Below are 24,518 nucleotides of genomic sequence, written 5' to 3' on the forward strand. Positions count from 1 at the left end.
AGACTGGCATCTCTCTGCACAAAACCCTATCATGAACTTACCCTGCAGAACTCCTCTCCCTCCTGTCCTCAGCAATTCTGCTCCTCCCAATGCAGAGCTGAGATCAGGTTTGCATGATTTGTATCCTGCTTAAGGGAAAAATACATAAAGAGAACCCTGAAAGACACGAAATGCAGGTCTTTGGATAGGAACCAACATTTTAGCCTTCACGGTTTCTGAAGATGGTGAAGTCTCACTTTATAAACTGCAAAATCATCACATGAAATTTTAAATCAATGCAATAAAACTATTCTAAAAGGAACAAAAATTGAAGTACAGGGGCGTCTGGGTGGCTCAGTCAGTTAAGCGTCTCACAGGTGAGATTTTTCTAAATTAAAAAAAAAAAAAAAAATGAGCCTGGGTGGCTTGGTCAGTTAAGCGTCTGACTTCAGCTCAGGTCATGATCTCACAGTCCATGAGTTTGAGCCCCGCGTCGGGCTCTGTGGTGACAGCTCAGAGCCCGGAGCCTCCTTCAGATTCTGTGTCTCCCTCTCTCTCTGCCCCTTCCCCTGCTCATGCTCTGTCTCTCTCTGTCTCAAAAATAAATAAAAACATTAAAAAACATTTAAAAAAATCGAAGTACATTCTTTGTGCCCTCAAAAGACTAGAGAACTCTTAAGACCTGAAAATCACATCCGGCCTCATACACATCTTAAGTCTTAAAGTTTTGCAAAACTAAAAGGCAACCGACAGAATGGGAGAAGATATTTGCAAACGACATATCAGATAAAGGGTTAGTATCCAAAATCTATAAAGAACTTCTCAAACTCAACACCCAAAAAACAACTAATCCAGTGAAGAAATGGGCAAAAGACATGAATAGACACTTCTCCAAAGAAGACATCCAGATAGCCAACCGACACATGAAAAGATGCTCAACATCACTCATCATCAGGGAAATACAAATCAAAACCACAATGAGATACCACCTCACACCCATCAGAATGGCTAACATTAACAACTCAGGCAACAACAGATGTTGGTGAGGATGCAAAGAGAAAGGATCTCTTTTGCACTGCTGGTGGGAATGCAAGCTGGTGCAGCCACTCTGGAAAACAGTCTGGAGGTTCCTCAAAACATGAAAAATAGAACTACCCTATGACCCAGCAATTGCACTACTAGGCATTTATCCACTGGATACAGGTGTGCTGTTTTGAAGGGGCACATGCACTCCAGTGTTTATAGCAGCACTATCAACAATAGCCAAAGTATGGATAGAGCCCAAATGTCCATCAACAGATGAATGGATAAAGAAGATGTGGGATATATATATATGTATATATATACACAATGGAGTATTACTCGGCAATCAAAAAGAATGAAATCTTGCTATTTGCAACTACTTAGATGGAACTGGAGGGTATTATGCTAAGTGAGATTAGTCAGAAAAAGATAAATATTGGGGCGCCTGGGTGGCGCAGTCGGTTAAGCGTCCGACTTCAGCCAGGTCACGATCTCGCGGTCCGGGAGTTCGAGCCCCGCGTCGGGCTCTGGGCTGATGGCTCAGAGCCTGGAGCCTGTTTCCGATTCTGTGTCTCCCTCTCTCTCTGCCCCTCCCCCGTTCATGCTCTGTCTCACTCTGTCCCAAAAATAAATAAACGTTGAAAAAAAAAAAATTAAAAAAAAAAAAAAAAGATAAATATCATAGGACTTCACTCATATGAGGACTTTAAGAGACAAAACAGATGAACATAAGGGAAGGGAAACAAAAATAATATAAAAACAGGGAGGGGGACAAAACAGAAGAGACTCATAAATATGGAAAACAAACAGAGGGTTACTGGAGGGGGTGTGGGAGGGGGGATGAGCTAAATGGGTAAGGGGCACTAAGGAATCTACTCCTGAAATCACTGTTGCACTATATGCTAACTAATTTGGATGTAAATTTAAAAAAAAAATTAAAAAAAAAAACAAAAAAACAAACAAGGGGGAGAAAAACAGAAGCAAATCAAGAAGCAGACTCTTAATTATAGGGAACAAACTGATGATTACCTGAGGGGAGGGGAGTAGGAGGGTTGGGTTAAATAGGTGATGGGGATTAAGGAGAACACTTGTTGTAATGAGCATGGGGTACTATGCGGAAATGCTGAATCACTATATTGTATACCTGAAACTAACACTGTATGTTAACTATAATGAAATTAAAATAAAAACTGAAAAAAAAGTAATAAAATAAAGTAAAGTCTTAAGGTTTTCATGGGGTGCCTGGGTGGCTCAGTCGATTAAGCACCCAACTTCGGCTCAGGTCATGATCTCACGGTTTGTGAGTTCAAGCCCCGTGTCAGGCTCTGTGCCGACAGCTCAGAGCCTGGAGTCTTCTTTGGAGTCTGGGTCTCCCTCTCTCTGCTCCTCCCCCATTCACGCTCTGTCTCTGTCTCTCAAAAATGAATGTTAATAAAAAAAAATTTTTTTTTAAGTCTTAAGGTTTTCAGTCCCTAAAAGAGTATCATTTATCTAGACAGATCTTCATTTGCACAGGGAATCCTCCAGAGAGTGAGGCCCCTGAGGCCAGGGATTACGTCTGTCTTGTTTACCAGTCTTCCCATTTGACAGCAAAAGTACTTAAGAAACATTTTTTTCGGGGCGCCTGGGTGGCGCAGTCGGTTAGGCGTCCGACTTCAGCCAGGTCACGATCTCGCGGTCCGTGAGTTCGAGCCCCGCGTCACGCTCTGGGCTGATGGCTCAGAGCCTGGAGCCTGTTTCCGGTTCTGTGTCTCCCTCTCTCTCTGCCCCTCCCCCGTTCGTGCTCTGTCTCTCTCTGTCCCAAAAATAAATAAACGTTGAAAAAAAAAATTTAAAAAAAAAAAGAAACATTTTTTTCAGGGGCGCCTGGGTGGCGCAGTCAGTTGGGCGTCTGACTTCGGCCAGGTCACGATCTCGCGGTCCGGGAGTTCGAGCCCCGCGTCAGGCTCTGGGCTGATGGCTCAGAGCCTGGAGCCTGTTTCCGATTCTGTGTCTCCCTCTCTCTCTGCCCCTCCCCTGTTCATGCTCTGTCTCTCTCTGTCCCAAAAATAAATAAACGTTGGAAAAAAAAAATTAAAAAAAAAAAAAAAAAGAAAAGAAACATTTTTTTCATAAGGGGTTCAGTGAAAAAACGATGCTTACCTAGTGTGATGAGATTCTGGTAGTTCTCCAATATCACATCTCTCTAGAGAGCAACCTGTGTTTGATCCAACAAAGTCCACTCCTCCTGGGCAAAGTCCACAGCTACATACTCAAGGTCACTAAGTGCTAAACCGTCAGACACATGCTGCCTTCAGCGAACTGCCATCTTCTCTGAGGTTCTCAGAAAGATGAAGGACTGAGGAAGGTAGACCAGAAGCCTACGGCACTCTCGGGCCCAGACCTCGGCTGCTCTCCAGCTACAGACGTGCCTGGTGATCACAGCCAGTCATGTGGATTTACCGGCACGTCTGACATGTGATGAAACTTATGTTACCACAACTTTATTGTGGGCGCTTCTTGCTTTATTTTCCTCCTCTATTTATAGGCTGCGGTTAGCACTGAGCACACTGTAACACTCTGTAAAATCTACTAAGAGATGAATTATTTCCACAGTAACACATGCATTCCATGAGATTAGATACCTTCATATCATTCCTCAGTATCTATCATAACACTCAGTGAAATGATAAGCCAACAAGCATGACCAAGCATCAGAAAGAATTAATGAATACGGAGATAAAAGAATCGCATCCAATATAATCCCTATGTATTCTGAGATGGCATGAGTCCTGGAGACATTTACCTGGGACTCATTCCTTAAGCAGGGCCATTAATTGCTATAAAAAGCCTGGGGACATTACAAGAAGATAAGGCTACCTGACAGAGAGAAACAGGACATTCTGAAGAAAGGTCAACTTTCTACTTACCTGAGAAGAATCCATCAGTAACCCAGCCACCATCCTTGCCTCTTCGAGTTTCCTTTCCTCTAAAGACAGAAAAGGTCCCAAGAAAGATGACCTCAGAGAGAAGAAGGCCATGAACTCTGAAGCCAATCCAATTCCAATAACCACATGCCTACGAACGGTCCACACCATGCACAGAACACACACCAAACATGCTAATTCCATATGACTGAGCTACCTGGAGCAAGACGGTGGTTTTTTGGATCTTGCTACCCATGAGATACAGGTTAAAAATTCCATCTTACGGGCACCTGGGTGGCTCAGTCAGTTGAGCATCCAACTCTTCATTTCAGCTCAGGTCATGATCTCACAGTTATGAGATCGAGCCTCGGGTCAGGCTCCACACAGTCTGCTTGGGATATTCTCATTCTCTCTCTCTTTCCCTGCCCTTGCCCCGCACGTGCACATGGGTGCTCTCTCTCTCAAAATAAACAAACATTTTTTTAAAATTCCATCTTGAGTTATACAAATTACAGTGAGGCAGAGCTGTTTGACACAATAGAATTCGTGAATATATTACCCCCTGAAAAAGCGCGCGCGCGCGCGCGCACACACACACACACACACACACACACACACACACACACCTTCCTGCATCTCAAATCCCAGAAACCTGACTTATACACACTCTGCTCATTTCAATCACGCTTATATGGTCCACCGCATGATCACTCAGCCCCAAGTGCTGGCTCTGCCATTTGTGAAGGAACTACATGAAGCAAACAAATTTGGAAAGAAGCATCAGCAAGGACTCACCACCCACCTGATTCACATCAAGGGCTGCCATCCTGTGAATCTGATAGAGTTTCCAGAATATTCCATCTCTTGCTCAGACCACTTCAGAGGAGCTTTTGAGTTTAAGACGTTGATCTCAATTTCTCTTCATACACTGGAGTATCTGGCTAACTGGTTCACAACATCCATCATTAAACATCAGACATTTTTCCTCAATCATCAACCATCACTCTTTAGCCATATCTGTGCAGATGAAAACACATGACGGCCGTTAAAAAACCGTCTAATACCCTATCATACAAATATTATCAACTGCTATTTACTATTATTAGTAGTTGTACATATATAATCTCCTTTCGTTGTTAGAACAACACTCCAAATTGGGTATAAATAACTATCATTTAATAATACTCCGTCCACACCCTCTGCTGGGCATAATGGAGATGAGAAATACAAAAGGTTTTATGAAATCAGAAGTCCCTCTGAGTACCCACTGCTGGAGCTTGGCTGGATTTGGAACCTTCACCTCCTTCTGCCTCTTACTGCTTCATGCAGTCAGCTAATATTCAGTAAGGACCTTCTTTAAGCGAGGCCAGGTATGAGGCAATGAGGAGGGAACAGTTCTTGGGGATCTCACAATTAAATGGGGCAATGGAGGTAATAAACAGATGGACATCCGAAACTGAATATTGTGATTTTAGAAAAACTCGAAATACATTTCTAATGTTAGCCACTCCAACAGTGTCGGAAACACATCGTTGTTTTTATGTCGAAACTGAAGGCTTTCCATATTTTCTCACAATTAACCAAAGACTAGTACACAAATATATTGTGCATCTTTTTGCCTTTTCATATTGCTGTTCAGTTCTACTTTTCTCCATTAAGTATTGGTTTTATTTTTATTCACCCTTTCAGTACATTTTCTTCTTCTCCCTCTCCTCCTCCTCCTTCTCCTCCTTCTCCTTTTTGAGAGAGAGGGGAGAGAAGCAGGGCTTACCCTGCTGGGGCTCGTGCTCACCTGAAATGGGGCTCAAGCTCAACGGATGTGCAAACTCATGAACCGTGAGATCCTGACCTGAGCTGAAGTCTGATGCTTAACCAATGGAGTCACCCAGGCTCCCAGTATATTTTCTTCTACTTCTATATTCCTTGCTCAACTTTATCAAGCAGCACCCTTAGTTCCATTTCTTCAACTTCTTTTATGGAATTACAGCATACATATGACTAAGGGAGGCAATCATGAATAAAAATCTCAATGAAGTATTCAGAAATGAACAGCCCCATGTAACATCATTCCAGGTTGAGAAATAGAATACTTCCATATCCAGCATCTCAGACATATTCCTTGTCTCTTTTCCAAGTCACTAACTCCACGCTTCCCAACTGCAACCACTATCCTGACATTTAACACTCGGCAGCGTACTGCCTATTTTTGAATTTTTATTTAATTTTTTAATGCGTATTTATTTTTGAGAAAGAGAGAGAGACGGAGGGAGGGGCAGAGAAGAGGCAGAGACAGAGAATGCCAGGCAGGCTCTGAGCTGTCAGCACAGAGCTCAACGTGGCGCTCAATCTCACAAACCATGAGATCATGACCTGAGCCAAAATCAAGAGTCAGACGCTTGACTGACTGAGCCACTCAGGCACCCCATTTTTTTCTAACTTTTTTAATGTTTCTTTACTTTTGAGAGAGAGAATTTTAAAGAAAAGGTATCTAACAGCCTGCAATCTTTTGTGTCTGGCTTCTTTCATCGGACATTGCTTGTGAGCTTCATCCAAGGGGTTACCTCTGCGTTCCTTCTCTTTGCTCATTTTGAGTATGCCACAACAAATACACGCCACAAGTCATCGGCTCATCCCTTGATCCACTTTCAGTTACTTCCAAGCGAGGGATATTTCAAATAATGATGTTACATATAGTGTTTAAGTTCAATTGGTGGCCACGTGTGTGCATCACTGGTGTGTCACCACCAGATCATATTTAGTTGATATACTTTAAAAATGTGTTTCCACTAGCAGTCTACGAACATCTCAACCAATACCGGGCGCTGTCCCTTTTCAGTTTTACTTTTAGCCATTCAGTGTGTGCAGTAGTATCACACTGTGATTTTTATTTGCAAATCCCTGGTTGCTAATGACATCGAGCACCTCTTTATATATTCGTTGCCCATCTGTTTTTGTTTTTGTTTTTAATGGAAGAGCCTATGCAAACCTCTTGTTCATTTCTCACTTCGGGTATTAATTTACAGGAGTTTTTGCATAACTCCTTTGTTGTTACATGGGAGGCAATTAACCCGATGCTAAAGATCAAATATGCCTGCAACTTATTTCCACCTCCTTACTTTCAAAGAGGTTACCACAAACATTTAACTCTACACATGGAGAGAGATGTAGAGAAGGTACACTACGCATGCTAAATACTAACAACTGGTCAATGTACAGCAAGGTAACACCTGAACAATTCATCACATTTCGGTAACGGGTGGCCACAGCCAGAGCATTTCCGTCCAGTCCCCACCGGAACGCACCGCAATCGCCACGTCGGAGAGAAGGGGGCGCTGCGGCCGTTTTCCACAACCGCGTACACGTTTCTCCTCTGGAGAAAGGACACAGTTTGTTCTGGCATCTTTCGCAGAGAGGCTCACAGCGGGCAGAGAGAAGGCCCTGTCTCCCCGAGCCGCGGCCCCGACCCCCACCCGCGCGGGCGGAGCCGACCGAGGCTCTGGGACGGACCCGGGCGGCCGCGGTCCCTCGGGCGCGGCGCACCCGCGATTCCCTGCCAGTCGCGGAAGCTCGAAACCTCCGGGGAGCCAACGCATTAGAAGCGGGGCGGAGCTCGAAGTGAGTCGGTTTCCGATTAGCACTTCCGCTTCCGGTTTCCGCCACCAGGTCAGCGTACGGGACGGGGCCTCAGGAGCAGAGGGGTCGGGTCCGGGGTGGCAGCCGCTGCTGCCGGATGTCTGGGGAGCGGGTTGGAGCTGGGCCCCGAGCTGGCTGTCGCACCCACCACGTCCGAGGCGCAACGCTGGGATGTCCGAGGGCAGGGGACCGAGTTAGAAGCGGCACGGACACGGTGGGCGGGGTTTGCCCCCAGTTCCGGGCCACGGAAGCTCTTGAAATGCTCTCTCTTCTTCAAGACTTTCTCCTTGTTGGTTCAGCCCCAGGCGGCGCTCTGCATATTTATAAAGATGAGCCTCCCAGCCCATAAAATGAGCTCCCAGCTCATCAGTCCTCTCTCTGACCTTCAGCTTTAAGGTAGAATCCTCATAGCACATAATTAACCCATTTAAAATGTACCATAGTATAGTCAGAGTTGTGTATCCATCACCACAATCAATTTTAGTACATTTTCATAATCCCAAAAGGAAACCCAGTACCCTCTTAGCCATAATCTTCCCACCTCACCACCCCCACTCCCTCAGCCCAAAGCAACAATGTAGTTTGGGGTTTTGTTTGTTTGTTTTGTCTTTTGTCTCTGGGGATTTGCCTATTCTGACATTTCATGCAAACAGGGTATTACAACATGTGGTCTTTGTGTCTGGCCTTCTTTGACTTCCATAATGTTATCAAGGTTCATCCATGTTGTAGTGTGTACCAGTCTTTATTTCTTTTTCTTACTGAATAGTATTCCACTGTATGGGTGTGTCACAATTTATCCACTCAATAGTTAATGGACATTGGGTTATTTCCACTTTTTTTGGCTATTAAAAATAACATGGCGGGGGGGGGGGTGCCTGGGTGGCTCATTCGGTTAAGGGTTAAGTGTCAGACTTTGAATCAGGTCATGATCTCACAGTACGTGGGTTCAAGCTCACATCACGCTCTGTGCTGACAGCTTGGAGCCTCCTTCAGATTCTGTGTCTTCCTCTCTCTCTGCCCCTCCCCCATTCGTACCCTGTCTCTCTCAAATATAATAATAAAAACACATTAAAAAATAACATTTAAAAATAACATGGGATATTTTTTGAACAGTGATCAGAGGAAAATTCATATTCCTAAATGTATCCTTAAAAGTGAGATAATAGGGGCGCCTGGGTGGCGCAGTCGGTTAAGCGTCCGACTTCAGCCAGGTCACGATCTCGCGGTCCGTGAGTTCGAGCCCTGCGTCGGGCTCTGGGCTGATGCCTCAGAGCCTGGAGCCTGCTTCCGATTCTGTGTCTCCCTCTCTCTCTGCCCCTCCCCCGTTCATGCTCTGTCTCTCTCTGTCCCAAAAATGAATAAACGTTGGGAAAAAAAAAAAATTTTTTTTTAAAAAGTGAGATAATAAAAAATAAATTCCAAGCTAAAAGACAAACAAAAAAACCTAGAAATAGAATATCAATGTAACCCAACCTAGAAAATTATATAGGAATTTACACTACCAAAGAGCATCAAGCCCAGATAGATTGGTTTTTGATTGAGTGGGGGCGGCAACAGCTTTATTGAGACAGAATTCACATATAATTCATCCGTTTACTTTTTTAAATATTTATTTATTTTTGAGAGAGAGCACAGAGGGGGAGGGGTAGAGAGAGAGGGAGACAGAATCCAAAGCAGGCTCTGAGCTGACAGCAGAGAGCCCAATGTGGGGCTTGAACTCAGGAACCAGGAGACCTGAACCAAAGTCAGACGCTTAACCAACTGAGCCACCCAGACGCCCACAATTCACCCAAAGTGTATATTCAGTGGTTATTATATTCACAGAGTTGTGAAACCATTGCCACAATCAGTTTGAGAACAATTTCACCATCCCCAGCTCCCCATCCCATCCCATCCCTAAGCAGCTATTAATTTATTTATTGTCTCTATAGATTTGTCTATTTGATGATTTCACATAAGTTTTAAAAACTATGTAGTCTTTTGTGACTGATTTCTTACACATAGCATAAACTTTTCAAGGTTAATCTATACTGTAGCATTTATCAGTATTTTATTAAGTTTATTTATTTACTTATTTACTTATGTAAACCTTTACACCAACATGAGGCTTGAACTCATGACGCCCAGATCAAGAGTTTCATGCTCTTCCAACTGAGCCACCCAGGTGCCCCAGTATTTCATTCTTTTTGACTGATGAATAACATTCCTATCAGTTGGTGGACATGGGGGTTGTTTTCACTCTTTGGCTGTTTTGAATAATGCTATGAAATATTGTTGTGCAAGTTTTTATGTGGACATGTTTTCATTTCTTTTGGGTATATGCCTAGGACTGGAACTGCTGGGTCATATTAAACACTAAGTTTAACCTTTGGGGTAACTGCCTGGCTATTTTCCAAAGTGGTTACACCGTTTACAATCTCACCTGCAGTGTGTGAGGGTTCCAAGTTCTCCTCATCCTTGCCAACACTTAGTATTGTTTTGTTTTGTTTTTTAAAACATGTAGCCATCCTAGTTGGTGTGAAGTACTGTTTCATTGTAGTTTTCATTTTAATTTCCCTGATGACTAGTGGATATTGAGTATCTTTGCATGTTCTTATTAGCCATTTGTATGTCTTACTTGAAGAAATGTCCATTCAAATCCTCAACTATTTTTTTTTTTTAATTTTTTTTTTCAACGTTTATTTATTTTTGGGACAGAGAGAGACAGAGCATGAACGGGGGAGGGGCAGAGAGAGAGGGAGACACAGAATCAGAAACAGGCTCCAGGCTCTGAGCCATCAGCCCAGAGCCCGACGCGGGGCTCGAACTCACGGACCGCGAGATCGTGACCTGGCTGAAGTCGGACGCTTAACCGACTGCGCCACCCAGGCGCCCCGAAATCCTCAACTATTTTTAATTGTGTTATTTATCATTTTATTATTGAACTCTAAGAGTTCTTTATGTTTTCCAGATGTTGGTCCCTTTGCAGATATAGAATTTTCAAATTTTTTCTCCCATTCAATAGGTTGTCTTTTCACTTATTTATGGGGTCCTCTGAAGTACAAAACAGTTTAATTTTGATTAAGTGCCAGCTTGTCTATTTTTCTTGGTTGCTTATGCTTTCGGTGTGAAATTTAACAAACCACTGTCAAATCCAAGATCACTAAAGATATACTACTATATTTCCTTCTAAGAGTTTTATTATTTGAGCTCTTACAGTTATTTCTTTGATCCATTTTGAGTAATTTTCAAATATGGAATGAGGTAGACAACGAGCTTCATTATTTTGTGTGTAGCTATCCAGTTGTCCCAGCACCATTTGTTGAAAAGACTATTTGTTCCTCTACTGAATTGTTTTGGTACTCTCATCAAGCATCAGTGGACTGGAAATGCGAGCCTGGATACTTTAATTTTTTTCTTTTAACATTTATTCACTTTTGAGAGAGAGACAGAGAAACAGAGCATGAGTGGGGAAGGGGCAGTGAGAGAGGGAGACACAGAATCAGAAGCAGGCTCCAGGCCCTGAGCTGTCAGCACAGAGCCGATGCGGGGCTCAAACTCACGGACTGCAAGATCATGACCTGAGTTGGTTAGACATTTAACCTGCTGAGCCACCCAGGCACCCAAGCCCAGATGTTTCAGATACAGAATTATACCAAACCTTCAAAGTTCAGATACTCAAGGTAGTCCATAAGTTGTTTAAAAGCAATAAGAATGAAGAAAAACTTCCTCATTCCTTTAATGAGATAACATTAATATAAAACCTGATAGGATACAAAAGTAGAAAATTACAAAGCCATATCACTTATAAATATTGATTCAAATGAGCTATGGTAAATATTAGCAAAAAGAATACAAAACCACTAAGAAAATAATAAACCTTGAGCAAGTCAAATTTCTCTAGAAATTAAAAGTTTAATTATTAAGAAATCCATTAGCACCTGGTAGCTCCATCAGCTGACTGTTCACCTCTTGATTTTGGCTCAGGTCATGATCGTGGGGTTGTGCGATCGAGCCCTCCATCAGGCTCCATGCTGAGTGTGGAGCCTTCCTGAGATATTCTCTCTCTCTGTTTCTCTTTCTCCCCCACTTACCCACTCAGCTTGCTCTCTCTCTCTCAAACAAATTTTAAAAGAAAGTCGTTAAATAATATACCATATCAATACATCTAAGAAAACAAATCATATGATTATCTCCATAGATGCTGATGAAGCCTTTTAACAAAATTCAACACCCATTTTTGATATAAGCACTCAAAAAACAGAAACGAATGAATACTTTCTTAAGATGATTGGCTATATTTATAACAGTGTGTGTGTGTGTGTGTGTGTGTGCGCGCGCGCGCGCACATGTGTGTGTATATGTGTGTCTGAGTGTGCACTGGTGACATTGGGGAGAAACTAATAAACATAAGAACTGCAAATGAAGTAAAACTATCTTTTTGCAGATGATATGATACTCTTCATGGAAATCTCTAGAGAACTAATGATAAGACTAATGTAAACAATAAAAGAATTTAGTAAGTTAGCAGGACATGAAAAAGCCTCCAGTTAATCAATAACCAGTAAGGTGATATAATGGTAGAGAAAACCTCATTTATAATAGGAAAAAACAAACAAACAAACACCAGAAAGCTTTGGATTAAACTAAACAAGCAATGTATAAAACCCATATAAGGAACTTTTAACATAATCTAGAGAGACATAAATGGACTTGAACAAAAGGAAAAACATCCCTCATTCTTTGATAAAGTGGCTTGACATCATAAAGATATCAATTCTCCCCAGGTTAATTCAGAAATGTAACATAATCCTAATAAAAATGCCAATAAGCTTTTTTTTTTTAATGGAGTTAGGCAAATTGATACTAACATTTATATGGAAGAACACACATACATGATGATGTCTAAGAAGACACTGAAAACAAGTGATGAAGCCCTACTGACACTAAAACAAACTATAAAGCCACTACAATTAAAACTGTGGAACTGGAGCATGAATAGGAAACAGCTTCAATCAAATGGAATATCTGGAAATCAACTGCAAAACGCGGGAATGTAATTCATAACGGTGGTATTTCAGATCACTGGGACAGAAATGAGTGGTTTAATGAATGGTGCCAAGATAAAATTACATCTATCCTTCACACCACTCACAAAAATAAACTCCAAAGGATTAGGAATCTAAATATGTGTGTGCGCGCATGTGGTGGTGTTGGTGGGGGGGGCGAGAGGGAGGAGCCATACACATATGTAGGGTATTCCCGTTATTTCCAGGGTGATTCGGGAAAAAGACATGATCATGAGGTGGCAGTACCACACAAAAGCTTTCTTTGGGCAGAACTTCGGCAGGTTTTCTCGTGGAGAAAGTCCCTCAGGTATGAGAAAATACGGAAGCTATAGCATGAAAGCCACTACTCAGGAAGGGAGGGGGCCAACTCCTACTGTAGGAGGTGATCACAGAGGGGGTTTATGTGTCTAGCCTATGTTGCTTAGCAGCTAGTGGGAAGTCTCTGTGTCAGAAAGTTCGGAAGGGTAGCAGCAGCTTGGGGGTAGTTATAGCCCCAGGATTTATCTTATCTGCAGCTGTTAGACTTGGGGCATAACTGTGGTGTGTGTGCAAAGCAGGAAGGCTTTGAATGGCTAAAATCTCTCCTTGTTCGAACTAAGTTTAAAACAACTGAAAGTGTAAGAATTTCGCCTTTGGCACCGTGAACAATGTTGCTGTGAACCCTGGCACGCAAATATCTATTCAAGTCCCTGACTTCAGCTCCTTCAGATAGATACCCAGAGGTGGAATTGATGGGTCATACAGTTAGTTCTCTGTTTAATGATTTGAGGAGACTCCTTGCTGTTTTCCACAGCAGTTGCACCACTCCAAATTCCCACCAGCAATGTGCAAGAGTTGCAGTTTCCCCACATCCTCACCAGCATGTGTTATTTTCTGGTTCTTGGATAATAGCCATCCTAAGGGGGTGGGGGGATGAAGCGGTATTTCATTGTGGTTTTCATTTGCATTTCCCTAATGATTACTGATATTGGACATCTTCTCATGTACTTTCAGGTACTTGGTCACGTGTATATCTTTGGAGAAATGTCTATTTGAGTCCTTTCCCAGGGGCACCTGGGTGGCTCAGTCGGTCAAGTGTCCGACTTCAGCTCAGGTTGTGATCTCACCAGTTCGTGCGTTCGAGCCCTGCATCAGGCTCTGTGCCAATAGCTCAGAGCCTGGAGCCTGCTTGGAATTCTGTGTCTCCCTCTCTCTCTCTGCCCCTCTCCTGCCCACGCTGCATCTTTCTCAAAAATAAACATTAAAAAAATTTAAAAACGAAGTCCTTTCCCCCATTAGGGTTGCTGTTTTTTGTTGTTGAGTGGTAGTTCTTTATCGGTTCTGGATGTTAGCACCTTATCAGATATATGATTTGCAAATATTTCTCCCATTCTTTGGGTGGTCTTTTCACTCTCGTTATTGTCCTTTGATGCACAGAAGTTTGTGATTTTCAGGGGCGCCTGGCTGGCTCAGTCAGTAGACTGTGCGACTCTTGATCTTGCGTTTGTGAGTTTGAGCCCCATGTTGGGTGTAGAGGTTGCTTAAATAAATAAAACGTGTATTAAAAAGCTTGTGGTTTTAATTAAGTTCAACTTACCTATTTTTTTAATGTTCATTTAGTTTCGAGAAAGAGTGTGTATGTGGCGGGGAAGGGACAGAGAGAGGCAAAGACCCAGAATCTGAAGCAGGCTCCAAGCTCTAAACTGTCGGCACAGAGCCTGATGCGGCTGGAACTCACAAACCGTGAGATCATGACCTGAGCCAGTCACTTAACTGACTGAGCCACCAGATGCCCCCCTTTTTTTCTTAATGTAGGCTTTTATTGCTATAAAATTCCTTCTTATACCTGCATTTGCTTCAACTCATAAGTTTTGGTAGGTGTTTTCATTTTCAAGACTTTTTAAAATAAAGTTTATTTACTTTGAGAGAGAGAAAGAGAGAGAGTGCACAAGCAGAGGAGGGGCAGAGAGAGAGGGAGAGAATCCCAAGCAGGCTCCACGCTGTCAGCATGGAGCCCAATGTGGGGCTTGAACTCGCGAACCATGAGATCATGACCTGAGTTGAAATCAGGTGCTGGACCCTTAAACAACTGAGCCATTTTTTAAAATTTTTCTAGGTGGAATAGACATATTGTGGTTAAGTAGAACACCCATATTCCTAGGAGATGCACATGAAAGCACTTACGTGTCTGTCATAATGTCTTCAACTTAAGTTTCAAATGATTCAGCCGGGGGGGGGGGGGCTGGAATGTAAACTAGGAGGTGGCAAAGGGTTAACAATTGATAGGTCCAGGTGAAGGGTATATATATTCTTTCAACTTTTGAAAGTTTTCAAAATAAAAAGTTGGCGGGGGGCAGGCAGGGGAGAATCCATTTGGTCCCAAACAAAATCGTCTTGCGATAAAACGAATCCGGACTCTGGAAAAAAACATGAGTGTTTCCAAGAAACCAGCCTCTCTCTTCATAGTGATCCTGGGAAGCTACCGCTGGATGAAAGAAATGTCACGGATTTACCTCCTCACCCAAAGAGGGATTAGGGGCGCCCGGGTGCAGTCCGCTCAGCTCTCACCAGAACCCGCCCACATCCGCAGAGAAGCCAGGATGCACCGACCGCGCCTCCCGCGCCTTAGCGGAAGTAGCGCGTTTTCCTTCCCACCAAAGGCAGGCCAGTTATTCGCTGGAAGCCTCGCGTGGCAAAGAAACCAGACTCGCACTTTGACCCCGCACTTACCACGTCGGGCCCGACGCCCTACCCCACTTCCGTTCCAGAAGAGCGGGGGACAGACCGGAAGCCAATTTAGTCGGCCCCGCCCCCGCACGCGGGGGGGAACTTCCGTAGAGCCGCTGCGTCCCAGGAGAGCACACTTCCGCTTCCGATCCCGAGGAAAGAAGGGGTGCGGCCCACTGCCTACAATTTAGGGCGCGGAAATTCTACGCTCCTCCTTTGAGAACCTAGCTGAACACAGTGGTGCGACCAGGACAGAGGCGTGGCCTGACTCGGGGTTCACAACCACTTGGAGGCGGGGCTTTGTCCCCGCAAAGTTATTTCTTTTTCTTCCCACTTGTATCTACAGCCCTATACCATGACCGGCCATGTTCGTAGTGGCAAGCTTGCCAATCCGCAAAATGTTACACCTTTCCCTTCATTCCCTTTTCTTAAAATGTGCTTCAAGTGTTTGCTTTTTGCAGTTTTGGCTAGTCATTCCTGAATGCTTCTTGCATGTATGTGTATGTATGCATTTCACATTGATTAATTACATGATTAATAGAACAATGGTATTTTTATGTGTTTATCATGAGTCTAGCCACCTTGACAAACATTAGTTCTAATAATTTATTGATTTTCTGGGATTTTTAAATGGCCCAAATAACTGTAAACAATAATCTATTTTAATGTATTTTTCTTTTCTGCCAATAATTGTACCTCATTTCATTTTCCTGGCTTACGGGTTGGTCAGAATTTCTAATAATAGGTTGAGTAATAGCAGTGATTAGGTGGCATCCTTGTCTTGTTTTTGATGTATAAAGCAATGGTTCTAAAGTTTCTCCATTAATTATATTTGTAGTGGGGTGGGAATGTCAATGACCTTTAACAGGTGAAAGAAAGTAATTTTTATCCTTGAACTGGGAGGAGACTTTATTGTGAAAATGCGCTGAATTCTGTCCAATGATTTCTTAGGCTTCTGTTAATTTAACTTTATAGAATCTTAAGTCATACAAAATACTCAATATTTGTGTAGTGAAATTTGTCCTTTATAGTTTCTGAATAAATTATTGTGCTATCAAAAGTGTGTCCAAAATCTAGGTTGTGAAAATATTTTCCTAATTTTCTTATAGTTTGAAACCTTTATAACAGATATTTAGGTATGTAGTGTGACATGGAAATGGAACTCTGTGTTCCTCCAGATGGATGGTTTATATGTTGCTTTGGTTGCAGTAGTTTTGTAATTTTTAATATCTGTTTACAACAGTTATAGGGATGACTAATGTTGCTTCACATATTATTTATCCTCAGAGCTACTCTACAAAATGCTGCTACTCTCATCCTCAAGTTACAATAAAAAAACAAACTTATGCACAGAGAGCTTACACTTGATTCAGTCTTAGGCAGTCTGGTCTCACAGTCATCTTGCTTCACCATTGGGTTATTGAACACCATTAAGACAAGTCTTTATTTAATAGATTCTTGGCTGATCTCTGGCATTTATTTCTCATGTAAAATTTGAAATCACTTAGTTATTGTTTTACATTTATATGTTAGTCTTAGGAGAACTGGTCTTTCTTTCTTTATATAAATCTTCTCATCCAGTAATTATTTTCACTTGTTCAGATCTTTTTTCAATGTACTTGATAACCTGTATATGTGTATCTTGTCCATTTCTTGTTGTATTTCTAATATTTTGAAATCTCTTCTCCCTATTGAGAATGGAAGTTTTCCCCATATTTATTTCTACATGAAGCTTGTGTGTGGAGGAGGTTGGATGTGTATGAGGTGTTGTCTTGTGATGAGTGCTCCTGAGAAAATTGATGCTAAGTTTTAAAACAGAATATTTTGTGCTTCTATACATAAACCATAACTAAAGATAGAGATAATCTTGGTCTCTTTTTTCCCACTATTTATAGAGGTTATTGGTAGGAACCAGAATCTGGAAAGCAGTGTTGAATAAGCATGGAATATATGGGCAATCCTGCCTTGTTCTGGATTGAACTGAAAATATTTTGGCCCTGTACCTGAAGCTGCCTGGGGCCCTCTGGCCAACTTAGTAGTCTTTAAGCTTTAGCAAGCAGCCTTAGCTCACATGATTGGTTAACCTTTCTTTGTGTATCTATAGATCATGCATTCTTTCCTAGAAAGAACAGAGTACTTCTAAATGTCGCCAGACCCTCCTGCACCACGCATGGGCACCAAGGAACCAGACCCCCCTGCATAATCGTTGGGCACTAAGGAACCAGACCCCCTGGCACAATCTCCAAGCACTGAGAAAACATCTGTAGCTGGTACCATTGAGTCTGCACATAATGACAAAATATTACGGACCACTGTACTCTCTTTACTGATTAACTGCCCTAAATTCTTTTAAAAACCCTTGGGCCAGGCAAGAACCTTGGAGTTGGCCTTTGGACAAGAGTCCACATTCTCCCCAGGTAGCTTAGCCTCCTGAATAAAGCTCATATTCCTTTCCAATCAAAACTCACCTCTTGAGTATTGGCTTTTCAAGCGACAGGCAGCCGAACATGGGTTTCAGTAACAGGTCTTCAATTAAATGAATCATTTAATAGAATTATTAAATAAAAATCATTCTACTGGTGAAATGTGAATATGGTCTATAGTCTAATAATATTATGCCAATGTCAACGTCTTTGTTTTGATTATTGTACCATGGTTATGTAAGATGTTGTTGTTAAGGGAAGCTAGGTGTACTAATTTTGTAATTTCTCTTTGTTAGGTGAGGTCATCAAGATGTGACCACTGGTTGACCCAAGAGCTGGGCTTGGGCAGTTGGAGGCTCCTCACCCTTTCCCTTGTCCTTGCAATGCATGTTCCACTTGTTTTCCCCATTCCCAGAAGCTGCCCCAAGGATATAGCCTTGAGACAGAAATGTGGTGTTGAAACTACCAAGAAGGTATACACATCTGAACCCGTTAAGGCCTCTATATAAACTTTTAAGATTTGACAGGCAGGTGCTGCAAACTACTTGTCTTGAGGCTGCCTAAAACAAGCCTCTTAAGTAAATTCCTTTGCCACCTAACTCTTGGTCTTGGGGTCATGAGTTCGAGCCCCATGTTGGATGTAGAGATTGCTTAAATAAATAAACTTAAAAAAACTTGCCACCTACCAGTCTGGAATGGTTTGCCTCTATTTTTGTCTTTCTCCAACTTAGGGTAAAGGGTCTGGTTTCAGATTTCACCCAGGAAGCTCCCAAGGAGGTTTTGAAGCAACACTATTGAGTCTAAAATTGTTCTAAAATAAAAAGTGTTTTTTTTAATTATATTATGATTGAGTTGGGATAGTGTTCAAACTTCAGCAGGTGCCCAAAATGCCTACTTAACACCTCCACTACCTTGTGTGATGGCCATCCTAATTTTGAGATGCCCAACACGGAATTCATGATTTCCCCCAATACTTGTTCCTGCTTTCCTTCATTTCTTTTTTTTTTTTTTTTTTTTTTTGCTTTACTTCATTTCAATAAGCGACAATTCCATTATTGTAGTTGTTCAAGCTGAAATCCTTGGGGCCACCTTTCAACCTTTTCTTTTTCTCATATCCCACATGTAATCTACCACAAAATCCTATCAATTCCATGTTCAGAATATTATAAAGAATACAAAAACTACAGTCATAATTAATCCGCATATCACCATATATCTACACATCACTGGACGTTAGGGCTTATCTGCTTCAGCAGCTGGAGTTACCTTAACTAATATGATAGATGAGATAGATAATAGATAGATAGATAGATAGATAGATAGATACAATGATAGATGACAGATACAGAGATAGATACATAAATAGATATCCTTGTGGTACTTGTGTATGTGTTTCTAGACATAGAAACAAAGAGGGGAAGTGCTAAGTCACTGGGTATGCTGTTTTTTATTTTTAAAATACATCTAGGGGCACCTGGGTGGCTCAGTCAGTTAAGCATTTGACTCTTGATTTCAGCTCAAGTCATGATCTCACAGTCATGAGATTGAGCCCTGCGCTGCCCTTCATGCTGGGCATGAAGCCTGCTAAAGATTCTTTTTTTCTCCCTCCTGCCCCTCTCCCCTGGCTTGCACTCTCTCTAAAAAAATTAATATATAAAATAAAATACATATAATTATCCTCCAAAGTGGTTGTTACCATTTATACTCACTCCTATTTGTGTAATAAGGTATCAGTTTTCTTACATACTTGCCTATCATTGAATTTTAAAAATATTTGCCATTCTGGGATGCCTGGCTGGCTCAGTTGGTGGAGCATGTGACTCGATCTCAGGGCTGTAAGTTCAATCCCTATGATGGGCCTAGAGCTTACTTAAAAATAAGTAAAATATTTTTTAAAAATAAGAATATTTGCCATCCTGATGGGAGGAAAATAGTGTCTCAGTATTAATATACTTTTCCCTGATTATTCCTAAGAAATTATGTTCTTTCATCTAATTTCAGGTCTAATTTTTATCTCAACATGTGATACCTTCTCTTTTCTGTTATTTTTAACATATCCAACAATGTGATAGAAAAACCATCTTGGTATTTTTAAATATCTTAAATATATTTTTAAATTTGAGAGAGAAAGTGCGAGTGGGAAAGAGGGGCAGATGCAAAGACAGGGAGAATCTTTTAAAAAAAATTTTTTTTAATGTTTATTTTTGAGAGACAGAGTGTGAGTGGGTGAGGGGCAGAGAGGGAGGGAGACACAATGTGAAGCAGGCTCCAGGCTCTGAGCTGTCAGCACAGAGCCCAACAAAGGGCTCGAACTCATGAGCTGAGAGATGGTCATGACCTGAGCCAAGGTCAGATGCTTAGCCAAGTGAGCCACCCCGGTGCCCCAAGAGAGAGAGAATTTCAAGCAGGCTCTACACTCAGCATGAGGCCCCGGCTCAATCCCACCACCCTGGGATCTTGACCTGAACTGAAATCAAGAGTCAAACACTCAACCGACTGAGCAAAAGCCATTTTGTATTTTTATATATACTACTTTACTAATGAATTATATTTACGTATTTATTTTTAAATGTTTATCTATTTTAGGAGAGTGGGCATGTGCAAGAAGGGGAGGGGTAGAGAGATAGGAGAGGGAATCCCAAGCAGGCTCCCTGCTGCCAACACACAGCGCTATTCAGGGGTCAAACCCATGAACCATGAAATCATGACCTGAGCCGTAACTAAGAGTCTTACACTTAACGGACTGAGCCACCCAGGCACCCCTGAATTGTATTTACTTATGAAGTTTGACATTGTTTCAGTTGATCCTTAGACCTGCGATCTTGTCTTGATCTCTTTACCCATTCTTCCAAAATAAGTTTCTCTCATTTCTGTAAAATGAGAAAATAAGTTTCTCTCATTTCTTAAGGTTCTGCTCAGATCTTTTTAAACAGTGTTAAACATCAATAATAATGTTAAAGTGGAGTTTTAAAAAATGAGTAAATGAGTAAAACTACTCATCTGATAAAAAATAATAAACCATTACATGTAAACATAAATAACATTTTTATTTTGAAAAAATAATATTTTCCAAACCAGAAAATTTAGACATAATAATTGCACTATTTGATATTTTTGCATGTCTTTAGTGTCCGCTTAACAGATATAAACAGCTGTATTCTCATATTTGCTTCTACAATCAATCTGTTGTGGTTTGTTTTAATTTAAGTATATGAAGGAATTTAGCTTCACAAAGACACACAGATGAAAAGAGAAGTGTATTTTTACAGCCTCTTGAGATAACTGTGGACAGTCTTCTTTGATACTGCACCAAAACTAACAAGTGGTCATTTTTAAATTTTTAATTTTTGTAATGTTTCTTTATTTTTGAGAGAGAGAGAGACAGAGTGCAAGCAGGGGAGGGGCAAGAGAGAGAGGGAGACACAGAATCCGAAGCAGGCTCCAGGCTCTGAGCTGTCAGCACAGAAGCCAACGTGGGGCTCAAACCCACAAGCCGTGAGATCATGACCTGAGCTGAAGTCAGACGCTTAACTGACTGAGCCACCAGGCGCCCCAAAGTGGTCACTTCTTAAAGATTAGTTGCAATAGGAATCTAAAACCCTATCGATAAACTTGTCATGCTCTGTCACAAACAAAAACAAATGGGTTGAGAATTTAAATGTGAAACTGAACTTCAAAAAATGAAGACACTGAAACCAAACATATTTATAATCAGTTGTTTGGGAAGGACTTCTTAAACAGAGCACAAAAACCTTTATCATTGGGGCGCCTGGCTGGTTCAGTCAGTCAGGCGTCTGAGTTTGGCTCAGGTCATGATCTCAAAGTTCATGGGTTCGAGCCCCGTGTCGGGCTCTGTGCTGACAGCTCAGAGCCTGGAGCTTGCTTCGAATTCTGTGTCTCCCTCTCTCTCTTGTCCCTCTCCTGCTCATGCTCTGTCTCTCAGAAATAAATAAACGTTAAAAAAACAAAAAACAAAAAACCTTCACCATTAAGGAAAAGACTAATAAATTTGACTAAAATTCAGAATCTCTGCCATCAAGACATGATAAAAAGACATTTACAAACAAGAGTAAAAATTGGTAACAAAGATATCATAGTTCTAAACATCATGGGGAAATAACAAAGATACAAAGAAAAATCATCAAAAACATGTACAGGTAATTCCCAAGGGGAAATTCCAAACAGCCAGTATTATAAAAAATACCCATTATGAATAATAATCAGCCAAATACAAATCAGAACAATGAGATACCATTTTTTTTAATTTTTTTTAACGTTTATTTATTTTTGAGACAGAGAGAGACAGAGCATGAAAGAGGAAGGGGCAGAGAGAGAGGGAGATACAGAATCCGAAGCAGGCTCCAGGCTCTGAGCTGTCAGCACAGACCCCGACGCGGGGCTCGAACTCACAGACCGCGAGATCATGACCTGAGCCGAAGTCAGATGCTTAACTGACTGAGCCACCTAGGCGCCCCAAGATACCATTTCTTAACTACTCTAAAATATAAAATGCAAAAAAACAAAACACATAAAACATAAAAACAAATTTTAGCATACAGATTCTATAGCCAGTGAACTTGTTTGTTTATTTATTTATTTTAGACAGAGAGAGAGAGAGAGAGAGAGAGAGAGAGAGAGAGAGGTAACAAGTGAGCGAGGGGCAGAAAAAGAGAGGTAGAGAGAAGAGAGAAGGGGGTCACCCGAAGCAGGGCTCAAGATCACCTTATGTGGGTCCCAGACTCACAAACCTTGAGATCATGAGCTGAGCCGAAGTCAGATGCTTAACCAACTGAGCCACCCAGGCGCCTGAGTTCACTTTTAGACTCATTTATATGTATGTGCAATGGGAGATGTGCAAGAATGTTTACAGCAGCATTATTCATAATGGATAAAAGCTGCAAGCAACCCAAAGAAGTCCATCCACTCTACACTGGATAAATAAGCTGTGGTATATTCATACAAAAAGTCCCTTACGTAGCAACTAAATAAATTAATTACAACTATATGTGACACATAAATAAATGTCAAAAATGTGGGAGCAAAAGTAGGTCACATGAAAATATATAAACATGTTATTCACTTACATAGTGTTTTTCTTTCCTTGATCTTTTTTTTAGTAACTTTATTTTGAAATAGTATCAGAACCACAAGAAGTTGAAAAATAGTACAGAGTTCCCATGTACTCTTCACCCAGCTTCCCCCAATGATAGTATCTTAACATAACCACAGTACATTCTTTAAACCAGGACACTGGCATTGCTACGATACTATTAATTCAGGTAGAGACCTCATCTGCATCTTACCTATTGTTATTTGTACTGTTTTCTTTTATGGGGGCGGGGAGACAATACAGTTCCATAGGTAATATATGAGTGATCAAGTACTGTGACATTTTATTTTATTTTTAATGTTTATTTGTTTTTGGGACAGAGAGAGACAGAGCATGAATGAGGGAGGGTCAGAGAGAGAGGGAGACACAGAATCTGAAGCAGGATCCAGGCTCTGAGCTGTCAGCACAGAGCCCGACGCGGGGCTGGAACTCACGGACCGTGAGATCATGACCTGAGCCGAAGTCGGACGCTTAACCGACAGAGCCACCCAGGCGCCCCTGTGACATTTTATCACATATACAGATAGCTTCAAGTAACCATGCTCACAATCAGGATACAGAAAAATCCCATGTCCACCAAGAAACCCTTTCTTTTTTTTTTTTTTTTTAATTTTTCTTTTTAAAATTTACACCCAAGTTAGTTAGCATATAGTACAACAATGATTTCAGGAGTAGATTCCTTAATGCCCCTTACCCACTTAGCCCATCCCCCTCTCACAACCCCTCCAGCAACCCTCTGTTTGTTCTCCATATTTAAGTCTCTTACGTTTTGTCCCTCTCCTTTTTTTTACATTATTTTTGTTTCCCTTCCCTTGTGTTCATCTGTTCTGTGTCTTAAAGCCCTCATATGACTGAAGTCATACATTTGTCTTTCTCTGACTAATTTTGCTTAGCATAATACCCTCTAGTTCATCCACGTAGTTGCAAATGGCAAGATTTCATTCCTTTTGATTGCCAAGTAATACTCTACTGTATGTATACACCACATCTTCTTTATCCATTCATCCATCGATGGACATTTGGGCTCTTCCCATACTTTGGCTATTGTTGATAGTGCTGTTATAAACACTGGGGTGCATCTGCCCCTTCAAAAGAGCATACCTGTATCCCTTGGATAAATATCTAGTCGTGAAATTGCTGGATTGTAGGGTAGTTCTATTTTTAATTTTTTGAGGAATCTCCAGACTGTTTTTCCAGAGTAGCTGCAGCAGTTTGCATTCCCATCAGCAGTGCAAAAGAGATCTTCTTTCTCTGCATCCTTGCCAATATCTTTAATTAATTTACTGATAAATTAAACATTAAACTAAAATCCATTTATTTTTGTGTATGGTGTAAGAAAGTGGTCCAGGTTCATTCTTCTGCATGTCGCTGTCCAGTTTTCCCAGCACCACTTGCTGAAAAGACTGTCTTTATTCCATTGGGTATTCTTTCCTGCTCTGTCAAAGATTAGTTGGCCATACGTTTGTGGGTCCATTTCTGGGTTCTTTATTCTGTCCCATTGATCTGAGTGTCTGTTTTTGTGCCAGTACCATACTGTCTTCATGATTACAGCTTTGTAATACAGCTTGCAGTCCGGGATTGTGATGGCTCCTGCTTTGGTTTTCTTTTTCAAGATTGCTTTGGCTACTTGGGGTATTTTCTGGTTCCGCACAAGTTTTAGGATTGTTTGTTCTAGCTCTGTGAAGAATGC

At 41.5% G+C, this 24,518-nt stretch overlaps 1 long non-coding RNA gene across 4 annotated transcripts in view; it reads right to left on the reverse strand.

Moving 5' to 3' along the window:
* Window positions 1-2,366: 2,366 nt before the first annotated feature.
* The window catches only part of LOC123605242, a 49,159-nt gene continuing 27,007 nt past the window's right edge, over window positions 2,367-24,518 (reverse strand). Inside the window, exons 5-8 of one of the 4 annotated variants that reach the window (XR_006715683.1) lie at window positions 4,711-4,925; window positions 3,912-3,970; window positions 3,145-3,229; window positions 2,367-2,410 (exon numbers count right to left, since the gene is read on the reverse strand). This is a non-coding gene — a long non-coding RNA (uncharacterized LOC123605242). Of the gene's footprint in view, window positions 2,417-3,144; window positions 3,971-4,710; window positions 4,926-7,210; window positions 7,748-24,518 lie in introns of those variants that run through there. The other 3 variants (XR_006715682.1, XR_006715681.1, XR_006715680.1) reach the window with 3 other exon arrangements.

This window comes from Leopardus geoffroyi, chromosome A2 (assembly GCF_018350155.1).
Source record: "Leopardus geoffroyi isolate Oge1 chromosome A2, O.geoffroyi_Oge1_pat1.0, whole genome shotgun sequence".
Lineage (NCBI taxonomy): Eukaryota > Metazoa > Chordata > Mammalia > Carnivora > Felidae > Leopardus > Leopardus geoffroyi.